The sequence below is a fragment of the Triturus cristatus genome, chromosome 4_2, assembly GCF_964204655.1.
Source record: "Triturus cristatus chromosome 4_2, aTriCri1.1, whole genome shotgun sequence".
Taxonomy (NCBI): Eukaryota; Metazoa; Chordata; class Amphibia; order Caudata; family Salamandridae; genus Triturus; species Triturus cristatus.
The window spans coordinates 832,765,562-832,781,240 of NC_140586.1; the positions used below are offsets into that span (position 1 = coordinate 832,765,562).

Sequence of the window (15,679 nt, forward strand, 5' to 3'; positions counted from 1 at the left end):
CAAAAAAAAAGAGAGCTGACAAAATCCTACACTATAAAATCTTCCTTACCAAGAAAACCTCTCCTACCCTCTTTAAATCGTGTGTCGCCTCGTGATTGCATGTGAATCAGCGCACTTAATGTAGACTTTGTTCCATGCACCCAAAAGTCTGAATAACTTTTGCAGATATGTCACCTATACAATGCATCGCTCAGTCTCAGCTGCACAGAGAGTGTTATTTGGGTGCAGAAAAGAACGATGCTCTCCTTCAGCCGTGCTATTCTAAAGCACAGACTGTTATGTCCTAGCCAAGTGGATTCTCTGCACACCACATGATCATACCCTGCCTGTCAAATGTCAAGATACGTAATTGTGCCTAACATGAGGCTTTACCAAAAATGACATTTCCATGAATTAAATGGTAAGTGAGAAAATTCTGCACATACGTCCGGCGGGCTGAGGGATTTCTGGTGCTTTAAATCATGACGGGCAAAGTTAGTTTATATGATTGTCGTTTACAGAGTCGGGTGGTGTCGGAAGCGCCTCTGTTGTGGGCCAACGAAGCTTGGTAAGTGAGGGTGTGGGCTGCGAGGGCAGCCATGTGCAAGCAGCAAACAATAGGTAACATATCTCAATATTGTGGAAGCTTTCAACCGTTAACTGCAGCACACTGAGAGTAAGCGCTTAGGCCGACGTACTCATTTTTGCATCAGGGAGAGGGCGGCTGACGAAAGTAACTGCGTACACAAGCCGGCAGGCTGTCTGGGTTGCCTCTGTGCAGGTGCAGCTCGCTTGGATCAGCTACTACCTGCAGCCCTATAGGTACTGCAGTTGAGCTCTGAACGATTAACCACACCTCTGCCGGCCGCCTCAGTGATCCGCGTGTTTCAGCTGCCGTCCACGATGGCCCACTGCCATGCCTGGACCTGGCTGTGTCGGCCTCGCAGGAGCTGAGCTCCTGTTTCCAGGAAGCACTGCAGCAGGAGCAAAATTAAACTGATTTCAAATACCGCACCACCCACCCGTCTGCCTATGAGTGTTAGTTTAATACAAATTCACATCCCTGACCAGTATGCCGCTCCGCGCTTGATTGAATTCTTGTGTTACATTGTTTTCACTTGAGCTCAGCCAGCCCCGAAATTGGCCCAGCAGCGTGCACTGCGCACTTCCTGTCCCTCTCCACTTTTACCAAATCATGTTCTACCGCTAATCAGACAGCGCTTTCCGGCCACTTGACAGCAGAGCTAAGGCGGTAAATATGCATGAGAATGCATTTACGGGCTACCACAATGAAATGCGTTAGTCTAATGCCTGATGCGTGGTACTTGGCTTTTTTAAACAATTCTAATCTTATGTTTTCTTTTGGATTGGCTTCAGGTTTCAAAGTTTCATTGTTTATTTTAATGATAATGTCAGTGTGATTCAAATTTCCAATATTTTACAGTATTTAATAAATAATGCCAAATCCGCAAAATACAAGTTAGATGCTCCCTGTGTGAGGGTGGAAGGGCACTGAACCCCATAATAAATAAGTATTGGCAATGCCAATAGTTCTCGCCTATGTGAGAGCTATTGGCTTTGGCAATGTGTTTTAGCCAAGGGAGTGCCGTGCATCGCCACAATTCTGAGGAGAATCTTCGTGTGTCACTATGTGAGGAGATCCCTGAGGACCGAAGATGAAAGCAAATGGTGGCTTTCTGAGTTCACACCTTTTCAAGTTACCACTGTGGAAGTGCTTCGGATGGGCAGAGTGGGTGAGCTCCGTCCCCTACAACTGGATACCCCCAGTGATTCTACAAGAAAGTGGAAAAGTTTGTCAAAGAGTTTGGTCTGGTGGCTGCTGCCCGAACCAGTGGATGTTTAAGATCGTCCAATGCCAGATCCGTGCTAAGGACATCAGCAAACCGATTGGCACACTTCCATCTGCAACAGCGCCCCACATGTGGTAGAACGTCACCTCCAATCACCTGACCAACCACCACAAGGACATTGCCTGGATGGCCACCCAAGGATGTCTGCCAGTGAGAGCCTTCATGCAAGCAAGAGGCCTCAATCGATACAAGTCCTGCCTAAAAGGATGCACACAGATGAGGCGTCCTACCATCTCTTCTGGGAATACTCTTAAGCCCAGGACCTGCTGAAGGACCTAAACATGGAGCTTGGAGCATAGATACCAGCATCATGCATCACCCTGGACTTGGTAATGTATGTTTTGTTTCCAGGGACTCACACTCTCGGAGACTTCCAGGACTGCTGGAGGCTCCTGTGCTGCCTTAAAGACGTTCTGTTTTCCAGAAACCGCCTGGTAGTAGGGAAGAAGGAGACATCGATCCTAGCCTGCTGGAAGATGATCCACAGACGCCTGTGTACTAAGCGCACTGGACGGATCAGACGACGACAGCAACAACAACACCTGAGGGCCCAAAGGGGCACGCCTGCCCTAACTTGGGGTCGGGGGGTCCTTGAGGGACTACTAACATGTTTGTCCCTTTTTCTCTTCAACCCAGGAATCAGATGGCGATCGGGAAGAGGAGGATACAGATTAAGATAGATGTAGTAAAAGTAAAATGATGTAAAAAAACACATATGTTTTTAGCCATGTTGTACACCAGTGTGGCTGCTGTTCATCATGGCAAAAAGGTAGTGGTGTGGAGTGGGATGGGGAGGATGTGGTGAAGTGAAGTAGAGTGGGGTAGATTGGAGGTGTGTAGATTGGAGTTGCATGGGATAATTTAGAGTGGGGTGGGGTGGAATGGAGTAGATTGGAGCAGTAGATTGGAGGTGTGTAGATTGGAGTTGCATGGGATAATTTAGAGTGGGGTGGAGTAGAATGGAGTAGATTGGAGTGGTAGATTGGAGTGGGGTAGATTGGGGTTGGACAGATTACATTGGGGTAGATTGGGGTGGAGTAGGGCAGACTGGAATGGAAAGGCATTAATTGGGGTCGATTGGAGTAGAGTAGAGTGGAGTATAATGGGTAGACTGGAGTGGATTTTGGTAGATTGGAGTGGGGTAGATTGGGGTAGAACGAGTGGAGTAGATAGGGTAGTTTGGAGAGGAATAAAGAGATTAGAATGGAGTTGAGTAGGGTAGATTAGAGTGGAGAGGGGTAGATTACGGTTGAGTGGAGTGGACTGGGGTAGACTGGAGTGGGGTGGGGTAGATTGGGTAGATTGGAGTGGCATCAATTTTAATGGAGTGGGGTAGACTAGGGTAGAATGGAGTGGAGATGATTAAAATTGAAGTGGGGTGGATTAGTGTGGGCTAGATTGGAGTAGGGGAGTGGGGCAGATTGGAATGGTAGATTGGAGTGGGGTCAACTGGAGTTGGGTACATTACATTTGAGTAGATTGGGATGATGTGGGGTAAATTGGAGTGGAGTAAAATGGGGTAGATTGGAGTGGAGTGGTGCAGATGGGATGGATTCAATTGGATCAGGGTACATTTGAGTGGGGTAGATTGGGGTAGATTGAAGTGGGGTACATTGGGGTAGAGTGGAGTAGGGAAGATTGGGGAAGAGTGGAGTGGGATGGAGTGGAGTAGATTGGGTATATTGCAGTGGGGTAGACTGGAGTGGTGTAGATTGTGGTAATTAGAGTTGGGTAGATTGTGATGCATTGGTGTAGATTGGACTGGAGTGGACCTGGGTAGATGGAAGTGAAGTGGGATAGATTGCAGTGTAGTGGAGATTAGAGTGGGGTAGATTGGAGTAGAATAGATTGGGGTGGAGTGTATTGGACTGGAGTGGGGTAGATTGAGATAGATTGTAGTTGAGAGGTGTAGATTTGAGTGGAATGGAGTAGAGTGTAGTTTAGTAGAGTGGATTGCGGTAGATTGGAGTGGAGTGGATACATTGGGGTGGAGTGACGTAAATTTGGAAGGAGTGGAGTGGGGTAGACTGGATTGGGCTGGGATAGATTGCAGCAGAGTGGGGTAGATTATAGTGGAGTGGGGTAGATTGGGGAGGATTTAAATGGAGTGAATTGGGGTAGCTTGGAGTGGAGTGGGATAGATTGGGGTGGAGTGGAGTAGGGTAGATTGTGATGGAGTGGGGTAGGGTAGACCAGAGTGGAGTGGGGTAGACTGGAGAGGAGTGGGGTAGATTGGGGTGGATTTGAGTGGGGTATTTGGTATGAGTGGAGGGGTGTAGAATGGAGGGGAGTAGAATAGAGTGGCATAGAGTAGAGTGGCATGGACTGGAGTGGTGTGGCATGTCGTAGAGTGTCAGAGTGGAGGGGTGTAGGGTGGAGTGACGTGTCATGGAGTGTAATGACGTGATGTGTTGTTGAATGGAGTGACATGTCATGGAGTGCCATAGAATGGACTGGAATGACATAGAGGGGCCACTGGAGTGTCACTTTTACCGGCGCACCGGGGCGCAATGCTCTGCACCATATTAACAAGGTGACGCTACACCACTTTGTGTGGCTTAATGCCGCCTTGTAAATACGGCCCTTTGTGATGCATCACTTTGGGTGAAAGGGGCGTGCAATGGGTGTTGCTGTGGGCATTTCAGTGCAACACCTATTGCATTTTGACGCTGCCCCAGATTTACAAGAATCTGTAAATCTGATGCATTGCCAAAAACTAAGGCCAGTGAAAAGCAGGTGTTAGAGTGGCGCAACGAGGAGAAATATTGCAAAAAATTCTGCAGCGCACATAGAAGGAGCAAAACACAATCAATGGTGTGCCTTCCTGCACAAAAACAATCACTAATTAATGTATATTTGCTACTTCTATGTGAGCCGCAGAATGCATCACACATAGAAGTAGCAAATCACCATTATTGTGTTTATGTGCAGGATGGGACACCTTCCTGCACAAAAACAACCATCCCTGCAACGCAGGCACCCTTGCAAAATGACGCAAGGGTGTCTGCCCTGGCGCTAGGCACCTATTTTCACCCCCGACGCAAGGGAAAACACAGCAGTGCGCCGTATTCTTGTTACTACGGTGCATACCTGGGTTTTTTAAATGACGCAGCATGGCGCTGCAAAATTGCTCATAGCGCCTCGCTGAGCCTTTACCTACCTTAGAGATATGTAGAGTGGAGTGGTGTAGAGTGGAATATTCATGGTGTGGTAGAGCTCTTCCATTACAGACAACACATTTTCAATTTAAATGACAATTGACATACAGTTTTACTGCGCACAAACTATAACGTGTGGAATGTTTTATAATGTGCAAAAGTATTGTTGTCGTAATTAATTAATTAACAAAATAGCATTGGCTATTGGCTAAGAGGTGGTCGATCCTGGTATCTCATTTGGCACAGCCAGAGCACTCTCCTTATGAGACAACACAGACGAGGAGGTTTTGATAATGTGGTCAGTGAATTTCCTTGATTTTGCTATGAGACCTTGGTTCCAAAGTACCCAAAGGCTGTGGTACCCAGAGCCCGCTGAGCCCGGGGTTGGCTGTTGCCAGCCTCCTGTATGCGCAGGGCCTTCTTCAGTTGCCAAATCTGAAGCAGATAGAAGTGATTTGGTTCAGAACGCTCAGTGATCTTTGGTTTAAAATGGTTTAATGCAGGTGATGTAATAATGACAACATGTGAAAAAAGGAAAGAGGGAAATTTTGAAAAAAAATGCTGGATTTCTTTTACACATTGACGTCCATGTAAGTGGGGGCTATTGTAAGCAGGAGGAAACTAAAATCAAATTTTTTTTTATGGTCAAAACTTCTTACATGTCATAACTTACATTTTTTTTTTTTTAAAGTTTTCAAAAACCTTTATTAGGAGCACGAAGTATTGTCCACAGCATGGTGCCTACATCCCATAGCGGGACGGCATCGAGAAGTGACCAGTATCAAGCCATTATAGCCGGGAAAGGGAATACACAGCGAGTCGCCTACAACCACTAAAAATCAACATATTTTTGCTTATAAAATCACAAATTTCCCTCCGGAATTGGATACTATGGCATATATGGTTTATGAAATTACGAAAAAGGAGCCTTTCACAACTTCATTTCAAAAAGGGCCATCCGGGGAATGATGATGTCACAATACATCTCAAAACCACAGCTCACGGCACCAAACAAGGCAACATTCTAGAATGTTGTTTGCTGATGGAGGAACTGTGCTTTGCACACTACTCTGGGTGACCCTTTAAACTTCACCAACTGAAATGTTGACAAATAAAAAAAAAAAACAATTCTCTAATGTTAGATATTCCTTTCTCCAAGTGTTAAACTGTCTGCTTTAGGAGAATTGCTTGTGCACGGCTGACAAGCAGTGACTGCTACAGCATTTACCCCCTACTGCTCAGGGCCGAGGACCTCTTTGCCAGTTTTTGGACAAGATCTCTTTTAGCAGGGAGTTGATTGGTGCTGGAGTTAAACTTTACCTTTGTCAAGAAACCCTGGACATCTTCGCCGTTCTTCACTTTGTGGGAAGAGTTCTAAACTCCTCCCACCTACTTTAATGTTTCTTCACTTACACTATTTCAATATTGACCATTGATACAGCACAATGTTCTATATCTGTGGCATCTGGTGTAGCCCTAAAACAAATTGCCCCACCGGTCGCATGGATCTTTTGATATCAGCTGAAAGTGTATTCTGAGAGCTCACATCAGTACAGCAAATTCAAAGAACAGTGACACATCTGGCTCCACAATAACAAAAGGTTTTTTAGCTATTTAATCAAAGTTATAGGCGTTATTCATTTCGTAAATAATTTATCAGTTAAGCATGAAATACAGTAGAGTTAATCAATCCAGAAACATGAGATCATGTAAACTGAAATCAAATTGTTTAAAGAATAACAAATGGAAGGTTTCAGTTCCATAAAGGAACTTCCATAAACTAAATAAAGCGTCTATGGATGGCTGCGGAAAATCCCAAGCAGAAGGTGCCAGTTTGAAGTGAACAAATTAAAGTTTCAGAATAGAGAAAGACATTGGTGAGATATAGGGTCTCAAGTAGGAGAATCAGCAGAGACAGGGAACGGAGTGATGACTTCATCCAGCAGTCAGGACAGGATCTCCTCAACTGTTCTAAGACACACAGTTAAATACATTGCATTCTGTCTAGAACCTCTTCCTACCAACCACCCGGCAATGGGGCCGATCCGGTTGAGCCGTCTTCTTGGAGCAGGTAAACTCCCTTCGTTCCCATTGTTAGTCAAATGGACACACACTCGGTTCAGACTGCTGAGTACAGGAGGATCTTTCTTAACCCCAAACATGATGTAAATCACAATAAACTTCTAATTAATCCTATTTGCGCTAACATTTCTACAAGCAAACAAGGAGCTGCTCTTCTAACTAGCATAGGTTATCTTGCACCTGAAACGAGAAGGAAAACGTAAAAACACATTTTGAAATCAACATCATGTTTGACAGCGATAGGCTTTGAGCAGCTGAGGCCTACTCACAGTCAGGCCAACGATAAGAATGCACATTTGGTTTAACGTGAATATACTACAAGCTAATAAGTATTCTTCAATTATATAAAGTGTAACTTCTTTATATGTATAGAGAGGCATATTAACAATGATCAACATATGATTATTAAAGATTGTAACGCAGTACATTTTAGCTACTCAACAGGGACAGCTAGTAACACCTTTAGTTATTGCACCTTTGTGCTATTGATGTAACTGGTGCATCTTGAAAGAGATTATGTTACTGAACCTGTGAGTAGCTCACTCAGCAGGGACATCTAGTAATGGCTTGTGTTACTGCACGTTGTGCTGTTGATTCTTCGGGACATCAAATAACATACCTGTGTTACTGCACCTTTGTGCTATTGATGCAACAGGGACATCTAGTAGTGGCTTGTGTTACTGCATCTTTGTGCTACTGATTTTTTTTTCCTGCTTGACAGGGCATCGTATCTGATTCAGATACATCAATCGTCACCTTCCACAACACCCTATTTATTCATCAGTCATTGGTAATAAACTTGACACCAAGTGCAGAAGCTATCCCATTAACCTTTTACCTGTGAAGGGAAAAGGTCACGTTAGTCAAATACATACAGTAAATAACTACATTTTCTCCACCTGTCTTCATTCACCTTTTCCTCTCCCTGTCGCCAACCGGTTCCTCGGTTAAAGAAAAAAAGGACATGACAGGTTAGTGGCCCATCCAGGCCCCCCTGTGTAAGGGTACAAGGGGACCCCTTTGGGTCCTCAGTCATTGTCTTCATCTGATCCGTCCAGTGCAGCGTAGTCACGCAGGAGGCTGTGGATCATCTTTCAGCACACCAGGGTTGATGTCTCCATCTTCCCTACTACCAGGTGGTTTCTAAAAAACAGAAGAACATCTTTAAAGCAGCACAGGAGCCTCCAGCAGTCCAGGAGGTCACCTAGTGTATGTGTCCCTGGGAACAAGCCATTCATCACAGAGTCCGCGGTGATGCATGAAGTAGGTATCCAGGCCCTAAGCTCCGTACCTAGGGCCTTCAGCAGCACCTGTGCGTACATGCACTCCCATAAGAGATGGTATGTTGTCTTTTCCGCGGTGCACCCTCTCAGGCAGGACTTGTATCGGTTGAGTCCTCTTGCGTGTATGAAGGCTGTTACGGAAGGTCATCCAGGCGATTTCCTTGTACTGGTTGGTCAGGCGCTTGGATGCAATGTTTCCCCCACACGTGGTCTGCTGTGGCAGAGGGGAGGGCGCCAATTGGTTCGCTGATGTGCTTTGCTCGTATCTGGCATGGCTTCGGGGTCCATGTGGCGGGGGCGGTGGCCTCCAGCCCGAACTCCTTCAGGAACCTCTCGACTTCTTTGTAGAACCATGGGGTCTCCCAGTTGTACGGGATGGCGCTCACCCACTCTGCCCATCCGAGGTGCTTCCACGTTGGCAACAGGAAGAAGCGTACCATCAGAAAGTCGACATGGCTCTCGTCTTTGGTCCGCAGGGTGTTCCTCATGCAGTGGCACACGAAGATTCCCCTCAGGATGGTGGCGATGTCTGCCACTCGCTTGCCTCACTTGTCATGGGTCTTTAACATGACTGCCCTCTTCACTCTATCCATCTTCGAGCTCCAAATGAAGTAGAAGATCATTCGTGTGATGGCCTTGGCTGTTCGGGTCTGCAGCAGCCGCACTTGAGCGACATACTGGAGCACTGGCAGGGCCTCGTTCTGCAGGATCAAAGACTTCCCTTTGATCTTCAGCTTCGGGAGGCTCCAGAGTCCCAGCTTCTGCCTCGTCTTCACCAGTCTCACTTCCCAGGTGTTCTCTGCGCACCTTCTCTCCCAAACCAGACTCCAAGGATCTTCAAGAAGTCCTGCTTTATGGGGAATGGCAGTGGGTCTCGGGTGGGTGTCCAGGGGCCGAAGAGTAGGTGTTTCTAACTTGGCACTGTTGATCTTTGCTCCTGATGCCTTCCCAAACTTGATACAAGTCCTCTCCAGCTCTTTCACAGATGGTCCATCCCAGCAGAAGACTGAGACGTTGTCCCTGTAGAGGGAGCACTTCACCTCGCACTTTCCCTTGCTTCCTGCCACCTTCACTCCTCTGATGTTCCTGTTCTGCCAGATCCATTCGGCAAAGAGCTCAATAACGTGGATGAAAAGGAGTGGGAAGGCGGGCAGCCCTGCCTCACCCCTGACTAGACAGGGAAGGGGTCGGTCCTCCAGCCATTTACCAACAGTGTGCTAGAGATGTCTCTATACACTGTGGTCACCACATCACAGAAGAAGTCTTCCAGTCCCAGTGCTCTGAGTGTGCGTTCCATGAAGTCATGAGTAAAGCGGTTGAACGCCTTTTCCTGATCCAGGCTGACCAAGGCTGTTGGGACCTTGCGGCCCTTGACGTACTCAATCGTTTCCCGGACCAGGGCCAGACTGTCTGCGATTTGCCGACCCGGTATCCTACAGGACTAGTCAGAGTAGACTATCTTCGCTATGACTTTCTTTAGGCGGTTGTGTATCACCATCACAAGAATCTTGTAGTCCACATTGAGGAGAGAGATGGGCCTCCAGTTCCTGAGGTCCTCTCTCTCTCTCTTCTGCTCGCACAAGAGCGTTATCATACCCTCACGCAGGGATTGTGGCATACTGCCCTTGCCCACCATTTCCTCTTAGAGGTCCTGAAAGTCTGGCATGATCAGGTCCCACAGTTCGACATAAAGCTCTACTGGGAGATTGTCATTTCCAGGCGTCTTGCCCCTCTTGGAGGTCATGCGACCAAGTGCAACTCTTACAGTGTGAAGGGCATGTTCAGGCTTTCTCTCTCTATTCCGGACCCAGGGCCTCATTTATGAGAAGTGACTCATCGCTGCGTGAAAGCAGCGATGCGTCACTTCTCAGTGCACCCTCCTTGCGACATGATGGATGTGTCATATTTACAGTATGACGCCTCATGTCGCAAGGAGTTTCAGATGCATCAGTATTTCTGACGTATCTGTAGGCGCAAAAGTGACGCATTGCTGGAGTGTGTCACAAAAGTGACGCAACTCCAGCAATGTGTCCTTTCACATGGGGCAAGCCCCATGTGAAGGGGCCCAGTGTCAGTCTTACGCCTGCTGTGAGGCAGGCGTAAGATATTGACGCATTTGCACCCTAGAAGTGGCGCAGTGAAGTCTGGTAGATTTCACTGCGTCACTTCTACGAGGCTTACTTATGTGAGAATGCCAACCCTGCATACATTATACCTGACGCAGGTATAATGTAGCGCAGGGGTTTACAAAGTGACACATCTGCTTAGATGAGTCACTTTGTAAATAGGGCGTAACAGGAGGCATGTTTTACTCCGCCGATGCGTCACAAAAAGTGACGCAATGGAAGCGCAAAACTGTCGCAAGGCCTCATAAATAAGGCCCCCAGTGTTTTTGAGATGCCCTCCAGGAAACTATCCGCCTGGGCTCTGACAACTTTGGTGAGTAAACCTCGCCATAAAAGTCGGTTACAACTTTCAGAACTTTCTCCTTCTCACTTTGGAGGTTGCCCTCTGAGTCCCGAAGCTCTACCAGCGGTGTGAAGGCTAAGTGAAGTTGCAATTCTCGTCCTTCTAGAGGTTCTCAGTTCTGGTCCGGAAGATGATTTTCCTGGATTCTTCCCTGAAGTGCTCCGTGAGCCCTTTTCAGGTTTCATCCAGTTCGTCATCCAGGTCCCATCCCCTGAGCTCGAGTTCATACATTTACTGCAGTTTGCTCCGCATCTTTCTAAATGACCTCTTCTTTTTCCTTGCAGCAGCTCTGCTTGCATCCTGGAAAAAGCTCCGGAACCTGTCCTTCACCCATTTCGACCACTCGCTGGTGGAGTGAAATAAGTCCCTCATTTCCCTCCACTCTACATACACGGCTCTGAGGTTCACCACTAACTCCTCATTTTCCAGCAACGAGCAGTTCAGCCTCCATGATCCTGGGCTGGTGGGGAACTTCCCTGCAAGTCCCCCCTCAAAACTGGCTGCCCTGTGGACAGAGAAGTAGACGGTGACCATGGACCTTCGCCCAGGGTTTACCATTGGAGAAGTGAATAGGAAGTTGATTAGTGAACGCACGGTTCTGCCCGGCCAACTCCAGGAAACATTCCTGGCATTCGGCCCCATGCTCCTAATGACATCCCGGAGAGGTGTCTCACCTATAATCTCCACCAACAGCCTGGACGTCACATTCATCCCTGCAGAGCCTGACCCAGTGCGTCCATCCAACTCTACTATGCAGTTGAAATAATCATCCATCAGAATGGTCCTGGAGGTCACAAGTTGCATCCTGAGCACTCTGAAAATCTCGAGTCGCTCATTCTTCTCTGGGGGGGCATAGACATTGATGAGCCTAACGGCTCACCAGCCCTCGAGCCACCCACATCCAGCACTCTGCCATTGACCTGCTAGGTGACCTTGTCCACGGTGAACTGCCTCCCCTTGATTAGAATGGCCACTCCAGATGATTTGTAATTGTTTCCTCCAGACCAAATGATGGGACGTGCATCGACTGCCTTTTGGGCTGGCTGTACAACTGGGCGTACAGAGTTCTGCATTCCTGCAAAAAGTAGCTATCTAGGTTCTGTGCAGCCAGGAAGCGCAACGTGCCAACCCGCCTAACCTGATCCTTCACGCTCCTGACGTTTAGGGGGAACAATGATCTAGCCATTGTCTCAGCGCTAGCAGTCAGTGTCCGGTTTCTGAAACTTTCTGTGAGGAGGGCTACTATACCGCAGTGTACCGAACCATCTGCAGGCCCTCTATCACTGGTGTTGTCTCTTCTGGGTTTTCAATTGAGAGCTCCATGGTGGCTTCTGTGACATCTATCCACACAATGGTGTCCTCCTCGTCCCTCTCTTACTTTTATGCTCCGGCCTCTGGTGCTTCACTGACCATCTGGTGCAGCCTCTGCAGGCCCTCTCCGACAGCTTCTACGGGTACATTCGGGTGTTTCTGTGATCCTCCATGTCGCTGTCCTCAATTCCAGAGTCCATGGTGGTGTATCCGTCCTCTGTCTTCTTGTGTTCTTGGGCCTTGATGAGCTTCTTCTGAGTGTATAAGTCGTCCTTCCTAGGCCTTGTCCTCTTTCTGTTGTTCCAGGGGTGAGTCTGGTCTCTCGTCTCCTCCTCGTTGATGTCGGGGTCAGCCTTGATGTCAGTCGGTGGCGGCGTGGGTCCGGTCTTCCCTCCTGACCTGGTCTGCCTCCTTTTCTCCTCTTTTTCAGCCTTCTCCTTCTTTAATTTGTCCCGCAGCATCTGCAATTTGACTTTCTTCCATTCCTCCTCTATCACCTTGTGAGCGTTGCTGCTGTTGCTGTTATCTGGCTGGGACTTCTTTCTCTTTCTCTTGTTCTTCTTCTTACCCTTTGCCTTGGCTGGTGCCTTCTCCTCTCCTTGCCCTCCTTTCTTGGCTCCTGCTTCTGGCTCTGGGTCTAACTCCCTCTGGTGATCCATTGGTTGGACCTCAGGTGCTCCTTCTTCGGGGTCTCCATTGGGGCACTGGGCTCCCATTGCTTATTTCTCCTCCATTGGGGGTGTTGGTTCCTCCGCTGTAGTTGGTTCCGCAATGGGGTCCACTTGAGATTGTGCTCGGCCTGGTCCTTGTGGTGGCGCCACCTTCAGGGCTGGTTTCTTCTGCTTGACCTTCCTTGTTGGCTCCGGTTTCTTGTCCACTTCTTTCCTAGCAGCCTTCAGGATGTCATTCACCTTGGCGTTGGGATCCACCGTTGGTGTAGGTCTTTGGCTTGTCCGATTTGGGGCAGTGGTAGTACATGTGTCCTTCTCCTCTAAAGACGTTGCACATCTTGTTGCTGGTGCACTGTGTCATGTTGTACCCGCTCCGTTTGCAGACCCTGCAGAACTTCTTCGGGCAGTCTCTTCCTATGTGGCCCACGGTCTCACACTATCTGCAGGTGAAGGGTTGTCCCTAGTGCCTGATCCTCCCTTCGTCGGCTCCTAGGTAGAAGCCTGCCAGTGGGTGTTTTATTCCGTCACTTCCTGCAGGTTCTTTGTGGAGGTTGATGTTTGCTCGCCATGTCGTGTTCCATATTCCGTTGCTGTCCCTGACCTTAATGGGTCCATTCATGATGGTGCCGTACCTCTGGAGAAGTGACACGGTGTCTCTATCTAGGATGTGGGGGTTGGTCATCTGAAAGGTCACCCTCTTCTTCGTTGTTGCCGGCACCCATCCTGTAGTCAGGCTGAAGGTTCTGTAGGGTGTCTCCTTCTTTTTCCTCTGGAAGAAATCCCAGTTCTTCCTAAAGAGGGGCTGGGTGATGAAACTAAAGAGAAATATCATGCATGACGCGGATGTCTGGCAGCTCAGCACCTCCGTCACTGGGACTCCTGCTGGTTTGCGGACCTTGTTTAAGAACAAGTCCCTGTCCAGTCTGGGCTCTAACTTGTCCCTTACCTCCCACCACATTACCTGGGCATGCCAGTGGGAGACATTGTACCCATTGAAGGGTTCGGAGGCGGTCCCTTGCCAGGTCCCTGCTCCCTGGTTTGGTAGCATTGGGGTTTTCAGGTGCACCTGCCTTAAGCCCTGAGTCCTTCGGGGCACCAGCCTTCCGAGCGCTGGTGCTTGGTTCCGGAGGTGCAGCCTTACTTGCCTCCTTGCTGCCCTCCCCATGGGGCTTGAGGTTGGACTTCAGGGCTTCCGGGGTGGAGTTGCCATCTGTGACGGTCACTGGGGCTCCAATGTCCATTTTGTCACCCATTTGTTGTATTTTGGGCTTACCGGCAATTTCTGGGTTACCGTCGGGTTTACCATTGTCACCTGGGGTCCTCCGCCTGGGTACCTGGAGTGTCTTGCAGCAGACCACAATAGTATGCAGTGCAAGAAACACCGTAAAGTCACGCCCTAGAGCTAAAGCAAGGGTTATAGGGGTTACCGCTGAAGCATGAATCCCCTCGCCAGAGGTCTGGGGGCTGCACAGGCCTGTGAAGGGTGTTATGAGGGGTTTTAATCCTCCAGCATTAGTCCACCGAAACACCAGGAAAGAGAGAAATTACGGAGCACAACGTTTCCAGTGTTCTAACGCTGACCACAGTTCCTTTGGGGTCCTTTTTTGTGCTCCTAATGAGCAAAACAGACACCAGCACGCTGGTGCCCCTCCTCCTGCTCAATTAAAAGCTAGTCGTGCGGATTGTGAAATTTGTACACATTTGCATACAGCAAATTTATTCGCTTTCAAGTACAAGTCATAGTTACTATAAAATCAATTTTACTTGCTCAAACATTGTACGTTTAAAATAATAAGAACAGATACTACACTTGATCTTAGTCAAAAGGCAGAGATGGCTTTTGTTACTGCACCTCTGTGCTGTTGATTCGTCAGGGACATCTAGTAACAGCCTTTGTCACTGCACACTTACTTCTGAACGCACAGGTCTGTATAATGACAGGACACATGGAAACCAGACAACAGGAGCAGTGCAGCACAATATTTACTAAATATGGCCTGCTGCGGCTCTCTTCCCCAGCGCTGGTTCACAAACAGGCTGAATTGCAGCACGACACACACCTTTGTTCACTATGGGTAGGGCCACTGAAATTTGCAATTTTGCGGCAACAATCACAGCATTTTCCTTATTACCCATCATCTGCTGCATAAGCTGCCTGAATGGTATATACACAGATCACTTTATAGATGGCAGGTATTGGCTGTTATGGCTGCATCTATCCTCACACTTCTCTTCCATACCCATGAGTAAATGCAACCACATGTTTGTTTATGGCACAACTTCAGCCGTATCCACACACCAAAACACTGTACTGTACTCGCACACTTCTTTCCATTCATTAAAACGGAATGTTTAAGCAAGCCATCATTCACTTGTTTTGTCTTCAAATTCCTGCAGAGGCTTAGCCACAAAACATATTAGGAGCATTACTCTGGTCCTGACAGTTGACATAAAAAACTCCCCATGTAGACCGCACAAAAAATACGCACTGTTCAATCTATGACACCCCACGAAATAGCATGCTGCCCACCCACAAATGCGCTTTGGCGCCTCAATAGGAGTATGAAGCGCTCTGTAAATACAACTACAATACAACATACTTGAGCCCAACAGCACTGCGAGGCCATACAGGGTAAGACACAGTCCAAAATCTATTGACAAAACCTATTCCCTCCTTCTATAAATGTACAGACTTTACTCAGACCCTGATTAAAATGTATATGTAAAATTCCAACCGATGTGCAAATGGACATTTGCACACATTTCAAAATTCTGATTTATGCATTAATTATCACATTCTGCAATTTTCCCTTGACAGATTTCACCAGAGAAATACTGAGGCAATCTATCTATAA

General features: G+C 47.8%; 1 pseudogene; it reads right to left on the minus strand.

The window, feature by feature from the left end:
• Positions 1–14,555: 14,555 nt before the first annotated feature.
• LOC146835187 (U2 spliceosomal RNA) lies at positions 14,556–14,665 on the minus strand (annotated as a pseudogene).
• Between the last annotated feature and the right edge of the window lie 1,014 nt (positions 14,666–15,679).